This window comes from Microcaecilia unicolor, unplaced genomic scaffold (assembly GCF_901765095.1).
Source record: "Microcaecilia unicolor unplaced genomic scaffold, aMicUni1.1, whole genome shotgun sequence".
Taxonomy (NCBI): domain Eukaryota; kingdom Metazoa; phylum Chordata; class Amphibia; order Gymnophiona; family Siphonopidae; genus Microcaecilia; species Microcaecilia unicolor.
Window position 1 is genome coordinate 98,788 of NW_021963356.1, and position 11,562 is coordinate 110,349.

General features: G+C 44.7%; 1 pseudogene; it reads left to right on the plus strand.

Moving 5' to 3' along the window:
• LOC115459245 overlaps nt 1-11,285 on the plus strand; it is an 83,822-nt pseudogene extending 72,537 nt beyond the window's left edge.
• The last annotated feature ends 277 nt before the right edge of the window (nt 11,286-11,562 follow it).

The window sequence follows — 11,562 nt, forward strand, 5'->3', positions numbered from 1 at the left end:
ATTGTATCCTATTTGTAGGTAACGTAGGTATTTAGTGTTTTTTGAAGGGTTCACACATTCCACCACAAGTTTACCAGTTAGAGTGGGATATAGGTCTGGGTCCCCTTCTCTACAGTGCTTTGCACCAACCACTAGGCTACCCCAGGGATCTGCTTGCTGCGCTAAAAGGACTGGCCACCATATGTGAAGCTGTCGCATCTTAGGGGGCTGGGAGAGGGATCAGTGACCACTGGGGGAGTAAGGGGGTTATGCCTTAAAACCTCGAGTTGTCATTTAGAGCTCCTTTTGGTCACTTAGTTGTGGTTGAAACAGGTCTAGCTAAAGACATCTTAATTTCATTTTTCATTTTGTTCCATTATTGCAGCAAAAGTCTACCTTTTGATTCCACCCAGGTCCTGCCCAAAACTTGCCTCCTTGAAATTTGGATGAACTATGGAACAAAATGTCTAAAATCTGGGTGACAAAAATTGCAACTTGGACGTTTTTGAGAGAAAAACGTTCTTCTGCCACCTTATGACTTGTTTTTGGACATTTTATTTTGTTTTGAAAACGCCCCTATGTGTCATCTTTGGTTTTAGTAATCACAGTAACCGACAGCATTATACTCTGGATTTATCTCCTATTTCCACTGGTACATCCTACACATGCATTCCGAAGCAGGGAGGGTTGGAAGCAGCTGAGCTGTTTCAGTGCCATTTGGTGCTGTAGCTGGCTTCTTTTAGATGGTCTTTAATCAGTTGTGGTAGCAGGCAAGAAAAACTTCTCCCAGGCTTTGGATACCTTCCTGTGTGTAAGAATAACATCCAGGCTTCCGTCAAGAGAGAGTTCACTAATCTAAAATGTCAAAATACAGTACCAAGCAATGAGTGAAGCTTTGTCACCTTCTGATCACTCATCTATTTCTCTCTCTGATCTTTCCTGTCCCCCCACCTCCTACCTTTCCCCTTCAGGCTGTGATTGGAATGCTTTTATCATTCACTTATATATTCTGGTAGTGCCATCATTTGCTTATACTATCCTGATCTGTGGAAGAGCGTTCTAACTCCGGAAAACTTGTTAAAAGATGTATTGTTAATCCAATAAAAACTCATCACCTTATATTCTTTTTTTTTTCCTTTGATTTTATTTAACTTTATTTCTATACTTTCAAGTAGACTAGCTTGGCAACCACACTGCTTTTTCCAAGATGCTTTAATAATAACAATTGCTCATTTGGGACATGCCCACAGATTAAATGGATCTATCTTTTCCATTTGTACCTGTACTTTTGACCTGAGAAATACTTCAGTTATACTTCATTAATGTGTGGTATTGTGCACAACCTTAAATGTTAACAGAGATGCGCAGTAGAAAGGGGAAAATGAACATGGCATGGGTTTTTTTTTCTGTATTTATACGCTGGTAGAAAGTGAAAGAATATCTTTTCCCTGTCTATCATAACATGCCAGACTAAATTAGATGTCAAGATAATTGCAGCGTTTGCCAGACAAAACAGATGATCTCTGAAAATAGACCGACTAAAACTGATTTCTAGACAGAAAGAAAATAACAGGTTGGAAAGTGTTTGCACTTTGCATTGTTTGTAGCTTAATGGACAGGCCGAGTGTTAGAGAGCACTCTCCATCTCCATGGGCTGGGTCACATCCTTGGTCAAATGAGGAACTTATTGCAAACTAAGGGGGTCTTTTACTAAGGTGTGCTAGTCTTTTTAGGTTGTGTTAGAAATCAGCTGGCTCTAAATGCTGAGACACCCATCTTATATAATAATTCTCACCACCAACGTTCTATTGTGGGACTGCCTGTGTCTGTGGCTCCTGGAGTTGCTGAGCTAGGCTCCGTAGCCAGGATGACGTCACTAACAGCTGATTCCCAGGCAGGGGGAGGAGTAGGGAAACACGCGGAGCCTTGGAATCAGCTGTCAGTGCGCCGCTGTCTCTGTGTCTCTCTCATTCTCTCTATGACACACACACTCCATCTCTCATACACACACTCTCTCTCTCAAACATACACACTCCGAGGAAAACCTTGCTAGCTCCCGTTTCATTTGTGTCAGAAACGGGCCTTTTTTACTAGTAGGAATATAATGGGCGTCTCAGCGTTTAACGCCAGCTGATTTCTAGCACGAGCTAAAAACACTAGCGCACCTTAGTAAAAGAAACTCCCTATGGTAATTTTTTTTGGCTTTTTACCTCAAACGCTCTTCCTGAATTCTTTAAGAAAAGGGATATTTTTACTATAATTGTGAATTACTAGGTTTAATTTTTGCCTCTTTAGTAGAAGGTTATCTTTTAAAAGAACATATTTGTGTACTCTAGGACTTTGTTTGCCTTTTTAAAAAGGAGGGAAGGTAAACAATACTTTCTGAAGTCACAGCAATTCAGCTGAGAATTGGGATTTCAGACCTTTACAGCAGCCCACAGACCTCAGAAACCTCTGTCATCCTCACCCCCATCTTCCCATTCATTTTCTCTTTTACCTTCTCCATTCCAACCTTTCTCATTCCCTTCAAAGATCCATCCCCTTCCTCTGTCACTCTCTCACTCCTGAAAAGAAGAAGAGTGGGAAATGGACCACGGAATCCAGAAAACAGATGGACACAGTACTGTGTTTCAGCCTAAGGCCTGCCTCAAGAGTCTAAAAACAAATAATATAATAAACAATAACTAATACAGTGATATTAAATTATAGACAAAAGTATTAAATCAAAACAATGATAAGAAAAAAAACATAGATAAAACTAAAAGGGTATATAAATGTAGGAGAACAATAATATACATGGGCATAAGAATAATTACATTGATAAAAAGTGTATATGGACTAACTTTTTGTTGATAAACTGGATAACAAAATCTCCAATATACAGTGGTGGAAATAAGTATTTGATCCCTTGCTGATTTTGTAAGTTTGCCCACTGACAAAGACATGAGCAGCCCATAATTGAAGGGTAGGTTATTGGTAACAGTGAGAGATAGCACATCACAAATTAAATCCGGAAAATCACATTGTGGAAAGTATATGAATTTATTTGCATTCTGCAGAGGGAAATAAGTATTTGATCCCCCACCAACCAGTAAGAGATCTGGCCCCTACAGACCAGGTAGATGCTCCAAATCAACTCGTTACCTGCATGACAGACAGCTGTCGGCAATGGTCACCTGTATGAAAGACACCTGTCCACAGACTCAGTGAATCAGTCAGACTCTAACCTCTACAAAATGGCCAAGAGCAAGGAGCTGTCTAAGGATGTCAGGGACAAGATCATACACCTGCACAAGGCTGGAATGGGCTACAAAACCATCAGTAAGACGCTGGGCGAGAAGGAGACAACTGTTGGTGCCATAGTAAGAAAATGGAAGAAGTACAAAATGACTGTCAATCGACAAAGATCTGGGGCTCCACGCAAAATCTCACCTCGTGGGGTATCCTTGATCATGAGGAAGGTTAGAAATCAGCCTACAACTACAAGGGGGGAACTTGTCAATGATCTCAAGGCAGCTGGGACCACTGTCACCACGAAAACCATTGGTAACACATTACGACATAACGGATTGCAATCCTGCAGTGCCCGCAAGGTCCCCCTGCTCCGGAAGGCACATGTGACAGCCCGTCTGAAGTTTGCCAGTGAACACCTGGATGATGCCGAGAGTGATTGGGAGAAGGTGCTGTGGTCAGATGAGACAAAAATTGAGCTCTTTGGCATGAACTCAACTCGCCGTGTTTGGAGGAAGAGAAATGCTGCCTATGACCCAAAGAACACCGTCCCCACTGTCAAGCATGGAGGTGGAAATGTTATGTTTTGGGGGTGTTTCTCTGCTAAGGGCACAGGACTACTTCACCGCATCAATGGGAGAATGGATGGGGCCATGTACCGTACAATTCTGAGTGACAACCTCCTTCCCTCCGCCAGGGCCTTAAAAATGGGTCGTGGCTGGGTCTTCCAGCACGACAATGACCCAAAACATACAGCCAAGGCAACAAAGGAGTGGCTCAGGAAGAAGCACATTAGGGTCATGGAGTGGCCTAGCCAGTCACCAGACCTTAATCCCATTGAAAACTTATGGAGGGAGCTGAAGCTGCGAGTTGCCAAGCGACAGCCCAGAACTCTTAATGATTTAGAGATGATCTGCAAAGAGGAGTGGACCAAAATTCCTCCTGACATGTGTGCAAACCTCATCATCAACTACAGAAGACGTCTGACCGCTGTGCTTGCCAACAAGGGTTTTGCCACCAAGTATTAGGTCTTGTTTGCCAGAGGGATTAAATACTTATTTCCCTCTGCAGAATGCAAATAAATTCATATACTTTCCACAATGTGATTTTCCGTATTTAATTTGTGATGTGCTATCTCTCACTGTTACCAATAACCTACCCTTCAATTATGGGCTGCTCATGTCTTTGTCAGTGGGCAAACTTACAAAATCAGCAAGGGATCAAATACTTATTTCCACCACTGTAGTTTCTTTTCAATATAAAAAGTACAAAGCAATGGTCTATAAAAGATACATAATGGATTTTTTAAAAGGCATAAACATTTGCAATGCGACAGGGAGCCCTTACTGCTACCCATTAAGGTGGCGATAAGGACTCCTGCGCTAAACCAGCGATAACCAGGCAGCGTGTGGTGATGCCCGATTAGAGCCGGGTTACCGCCGTGCAAGCCATTTCCAGGGGCTTTCTTTTTCCCCCGGAAATGGCGCTTGCTCGGGGCAGGACTAGCGCCGGCAGCTGTGTTGGGCCAGTGGTAGTCCTGGAAGAGCGAGCAGTAAGCTCACGTTGGGTTTACTGCCGCTCTGTAAAAAAATACCTAAGTGTTGACCTGCAAAAATGTATATTTGGTATTTCAAAATATACAGTTTAAGTGCTGACTTTTAGACCTGTGTATCTGTCATTTTGGAAACGCAGATGCCTATGTTTTCCCAGAGCCCGCAATCATGCAGCACTATCAATTTCATGGTTGGAGAGGGGAATTCAGGGAAATTAAGGGGGCAGCCTCCCCTAATCCTTCCTGTAGAGTGCTGCCCAAAGTGAGCATTTTTATGAAACCTAGAGTGCCTGAGAGCAGGTGTAATGCCAAGGTTGATCTTGGATCTCATAAACATACATTCTCCTTCTAAAATGGAGAATACACTTGTCTATGGTGGCCCCTCCCTGCACTCGTCCCATTCTAAGCACACCCCCTTGTCATTTGTACGTATTTCTGATTTGCAGATGTAAATCCCAGCTGTCTAAAAGCAGGTATTCTATGTTTATCCAATATGCATGTGTAAATGCCAGTATTCACCAGTGCAAATCGTGAGTAAGGGGTTAATTTTCACTAACCTTTGTGGTTGGTTGGGGGTTTTTGACCAATGATTACAGAGAGTAGGCACATGACCAGGATGGTCTAATTGCCATGAGCTTGCAGCTGCAAATCACTATTTTCTGAGGTCTCCCCCCCCCCCCCCCCCCCCCCATTTTTTGTCCAGTGGTGTTTATCACATTTAAGTAGTACTCGCTTTTTGTGTGGTACCTTCTACAATATCCACCATAGCTTATAACATCCTATAAGTGATGTGTGTGACTCACTTCCAGACTCTGCCCATGTGTGCATTCACCTGCAAGCTACACGGTATATAAGATACCCTGTTACAGAATAGCTCTTTGACATGTATTTGGCATGTGCGCATATATGAGTCTATATGCTAGTATTCTAAACATGTCTGCATGTAACTGGCATGTAAATGTCAGTATCTTATTACCCCCCATTTCATTCTGACTGCTATATTATCTGTGCCCACCAGCACTGCCCTCTCTGATTTGCAGCTTCTATCGCCCCTCTCTCTCTTTCCTAGGTGTCTAAGCTTCCTCTTCACCACACATACAGGAAAGGGCTACATTATCTGAGGCTGTCTTTTGATATCCTTCACTGGTTGTAAATGAAAACCGAGAGTAACAGCCGGTGGCGTAGCTAAGGGTGGGCCTGAGTGGGCAAAGGCCCACCCAGTCAGCAGCCCATGAGGCCCCCAAAACTCTTCAGTGGCGGCAGTTCACTACTCTCTCTCCCTCTTCTCCACTTGTGGCCTGGCATTTGTCCGTCTCTCTCTGAACCCCCCCCCCCCCCCCCCATCTACCTCAGAGCTACTGCTGGCAGCAATTCCTATAGGCATCTTTCACCAGCCCTGCAGGCTTCTTTCTATTATGTCCTGCCCTCAGTGATCAAATGATCAGATGAGGAGGAATCCAGTTAAACTAATATGGAAATATAATGTTTAATTTTTACAAAATATTTCTAAAAAGGCGACGGCGGCGGCAGGGGAGGGTTGGCAGCGGGAGGGGGTCAAGAGGGTCATCGGCGGGAGGGGGGTCGAGAGGGTTGTCGGCAGGGGGGGTCAAAGTTGGTGGTGGCGGCGGCGGGGGGTCAACTATGGTGGCGGGGTCGGCGGCACCGGGGGGGGGCTAAAATGTGCCCCCTCACCTCGTGCTCTGGACCCCCCTCCCTCCGAAGTCTGGCTATGCCCCTGGTATGTACAGGAGTTGAGTATTGCCAGCTATCTATAGCATTAGGCAGAATACCCATGCTCCGTCCTTGCTGTGCCCTGGAATTATCTTGATAGTATCAGAGTGGTCCTTAAGGAGTTTCAGTGGCCCTGTCTGTATAGAGCTAAGTTCTATAAATGGCACTGAGGAAAAAAAAGCTGAACGCTATTCCATAAGCCATGCCTAAAGTTAGGCATGGGAATAGCGCTTAAGTCCTGGGGGTTGCATTTAAATTTAGGCGCATCCATTTGCACCAGTGAAAACGTGGTGCAAATGCCCCACCTAAACTTAGGCCTAGAGCCCCTTTATTCTATAATTGCGCATCTAACCAAAAACCATGCCCACGATCCACCCTAAACTGCCCATGAGCCTCCCATTTCCACGGCCCCTTTTTCGGGACGCAAGTAAAATTTAGGTGCAGATCACGCACATAAATTTATGCATGTACATCTTAATTGATTCCAAGTATTGCTAATAATAGTTTTGCACGTGCACCCAAATTTGCACGTGCATCTCAAAATTCCCTCTATAGAATTAGGGGATAGTACCTTTACCTACTTTCCTTTAGAAGATACTAACATAACCAGGTATATATACTGTACCTGCCCATAATTTAGGTGTGAGCACTTACGCCAGCAATAGAGCTGATATAAGTGCGCATGCATAAATTGTGTGCATGTGAATCCTGCCCAAGGCAAGATGCCACCTGAGGCAGGGCTGAAATGCTGAGTCCCCCCTCCCCCCCCCAGGCCAAGTTCTAGCATCTCCCCCCTTCCTTCCTCCACCGCGTTCTCTGATTTTACCTTCTTTTTACTTTTTTTTTTTAAGCTGGCAGCAGCAGGGATTCCCATACACTGCCTTGCCGCTGGCACCAGACTCTTCTCTACTGCAGCTGTCTCTGAGGAAACAGGAAGTTACATCAGAGAGGCGGACACAGTAAGGGGAAGAGACGGGTGCCAGCGACAGGGCAGCGTATGGGAATCTCTGCCGCCGCTGGCTTTAAAAAGCGTAAAAAGAAGGTAACATTGGGGAATGGGGTGTAGGAAGGAAGGGGTGGGATGCCGCTCCCAAAAGAGTGCCACCTGAGGTCCCCGCCTCAGGTGGCCTAATGGTTGGGCTGCCCTGTGCCTACTTGTTAAATATGTACAGTGTAAGATAAGTACATAAGTACATAAGTAGTGCCATACTGGGAAAGACCAAAGGTCCATCTAGCCCAGCATCCTGTCACCGACAGTGGCCAATCCAGGTCAAGGGCACCTGGCACGCTCCCCAAACGTAAAAACATTCCAGACAAGTTATACCTAAAAATGCGGAATTTTTTCAAGTCCATTTAATAGCGGTCTATGGACTTGTCCTTTAGGAATCTATGTAACCCCTTTTTAAACTCCGTCAAGCTAACCGCCCGTACCACGTTCTCCGGCAACGAATTCCAGAGTCTAATTACACGTTGGGTGAAGAAAAATTTCTCCGATTCGTTTAATTTACCACACTGTAGCTTCAACTCATGCCCTCTAGTCCTAGTATTTTTGGATAGCGTGAACAGTCGCTTCACATCCACCCGATCCATTCCACTCATTATTTTATACACTTCTATCATATCTCCCCTCAGCCGTCTCTTCTCCAAGCTGAAAAGCCCTAGCCTTCTCAGCCTCTCTTCATAGGAAAGTCGTCCCATCCCCACTATCATTTTCGTCGCCCTTCGCTGTACCTTTTCCAATTCTACTATATCTTTTTTGAGATACGGAGACCAGTACTGAACACAATACTCCAGGTGCCACAGTATGGATGCTGGGCCTAAATTCTGACATTGTTCATGCTTCTCCATCTTCTTGTTGCATATGGTAGTTAGTCATGTGTGGGACATTTAATAATAATAATAAATCAATTTTCTATCCTGCTATTACCTCGCAGTGCTAAGCGGGTTACAATTTATAAGAACCCAGTTCATTTAGCTGGGAAGAAGAACGGTTTAATGATAGATTCAATTGGGGAAAATTCATGTTTAACTAGGATGAAAAACAGTTAATGATAAATTCAACATTTAGGATGAGAAACATATTTCTGAAACAAGAGAGTTTTCATATTTTTACTAGCCTTTGAGCCCGTAAAAACGGGCTATTATAGGAAGGGGGGGTTGAAAGGCCCGCCCCCGCCGCCGAGTTCGTCGCTGCCCCTCCCCTCCGAATTCACGCCCCCCCCAAGCCATCACCACCCACCTTCCACCCGGCCAGGCCCTCGCTCCGCTATTGAAACAGCGAGGGTCCGGGAACGCAGCACTGAGCTCTGCTGAGCTGCCGACGTCGGCCTTCCTTCTTCTTCTCTGCCTGTCCCGCCCTCGTGTGACGTAACGTCGTCGAGGGCGGGACAGAGGCAGAGAAGAAGAAGGAAGGACGATGTTGGCAACTCAGCAGAGCTCAGTGCTGCATTCCCGGACCCTCGCTCTTTCAATAGTGGAGCGAGGGCCCGACCGGGTAGAAGGTGGGTGGCGGCGGCGACTCGGGTGGGGGGAGCGTTAGACGGCGGTGTCCCTCCCTCAGAAATAAGCAGTACAGACCCTCTCTGTTCCGCCCCCCGTCATCACGTATTGATGCGGGGGCGGGGCAGAGAAGGTCTGTACTGCGCATTTGCGAGTGAGTACGACACTCGCCTTTTATATATATTGATTGCAGATTTTCAGAGAATGTGTATGGACTGGAGTTTTATTTTCTTACATTTTTGCACAGTTTGGAATTCTTGGCAAGTTATCACCTCACACAGATTTCTTTAGAGAGAACATGAAATACGCAAAACACTAGGGGCCCTGTTTACTAAGGCATGCTAGCGTTTTTAGCGCATGCTAAAAATTAGCACGCTAACGCTAGAGACACTCATATATTCCTATGGGTGTCTCTAGTGTTAGCGCGTGCTAAAAACATTAGTAAACAGGACCCTAGGCATGGAAAAAAATGATATACATATATTTCACACACCTTAGTTTGACCATGTAGGATACTAGTTTGAAATAGAATAGTTTGGGTTTTTTTTAGGGGTTCTTTCAACAAGGCACGAAAAGCAGACACCCATTATATTCCCATGGGCGTCTTATCATTTAGTGTGCACTAAATCCATTAGCGCACCTTAGTAAAAGGACCCCTTAGATTTCCTAGTGCAGCAACCCTCTGAACTATTCCTTTGGAGCAGCAGTATTTCCTGTTACAAATGATTGTTATTAAAGGAAATTCAGTTTTATTCATTTCTCTTAGGGATGTGCATTCATTAGCACTCATTCAGCTCATTAAGCACCTTAAATATTTTAATTCATGCAAAATCAATTAATGTGCATTAATATACAAATTAACACATGTACAATTGATTTCTGTGGATTAAAATGTTCCAATGCGGGTTGCATTTTTTCTTATTAACACAGATGTGTGAAACGAACAAAAGAATTAATGAAACTGTGTTGTGGTGTGGGGGGGGGGGGGGGGGGGGGGGGGGGCTGCCAAAGTTTCCAAAAACAAACTGGAACAGGGTAATATGTAAATACCATGGCCAGCACTGACTTCAAACATTGGACTGCAGTGTTTAAATTTATATCCTTTTACTAAGGTGCACCAAAACGTGGCCTGCGCTGGTGTGGACTAATGTATTGGACGCGCGTGGGGTTCATTTTTCAGTGCACCTGCAAAAAAGGCCTTTTTTTAGCCAAAAATGGACGTGCGGCAAAATGAAAATTGGCGCTCGTCCATTTTGAGCCTAAGACTTTACCGCCACCCATTCAGTTAGCAGTATGGTCTCACGCGTTAACCAGGCAGTAAGCATCAGTGTACGTACAATGCCGCTTACTGCCCGGTTAACGCTGGCGCACGTAGTGGGTGCGTGTAAAAAAATGAAATTACTGCCCGGGCCACGCGGTAGTTCCAATTGGCGTGCGTTGGGCGCATGTAGGCACCTACACAGCTTAGTAAAAGGGCCCCATAGCCAGATATTCAACATCAGGTCAAACACAGATCCTGCTACTGGGTGTGAGGCAGTCACCAGAAGCTCTCCAGGTACCGCTGGTATTCATCACTTGTACAAGAATAACTATCTGGACAAGTTAGGACAGCAAAATACTGGCACTGAATAACTTCCAGCTCTGCCTTGGTTCCACTATCTGGATAGTGCTGAGGTGCTCAGTAAACATTTTCAGTGGCATTATCCGGATAATGCTGTTGGAAGTCAGTGGCTGGTTCCAGTGAGCAGCACTTAAGGGCTGCTGAATACTGATCCTAAAATGTTTTGCCTGTGCAAGCCTTTAATGTCTCTTTTGTTTCTTTTATAGTTTCGGTGGCGGCTCTCCAAAGAAGAAAGAGAAGGGAAACAGTCGAAGAAGTCTTCAAAAGATAAAGTAAATGCCAAGAGTTCCAACCTGCGGAAGAGAACCTGATAGAAACAACAAAAAATGTGGAAGAGGAATCCATCAGAATTGAGGATGTTGGGAGCTACGACACAGATATGAATATTCAAAAGGATGGAGTCGTGCACCACAACCTTCTCACAGAAGAAAACCTGGCTTGCCTGCAGCAAGAAACGATAAGGATCAGAAGAAAGGCTGAGCCCAAACCGTCAAGCGTGGGATGAAATGGAAATGTCTGTGGATAAGAAGAGCTCAACCGACCATAGCACGAGGATAGATTCTCCTGAGTTAGGCTGCACTAGAGGGATGGAAGGTGAGAAAGGCACCTCGACAACCAACAGTGGAGGAGGAAGGAACAGTGGCAGTTATTCAAGAAATGGAAGACAACTAAGCTGGGAGAAGTACAAATTGCACAATTTTCCAATATGAAGGACTTAATGAGCATCTTCGCACTATTTATTTGATAGAACAGTTAGGGTCCTGCTTTCTAAGGTGCGCTAGCGTTTTCTAGCACGCGCTAAAACGCTACCGTTGCCTATAGTGCGGCTTAGTAAACAGGCCTTAAAGTCATATCTTGTGTATTCTGTACAATTTGACTCTCCTACTTTCCAAAATGTAGGTAGAAATAAACACAGATTGAAAAATGATACAGTCATTAAACTAAGATA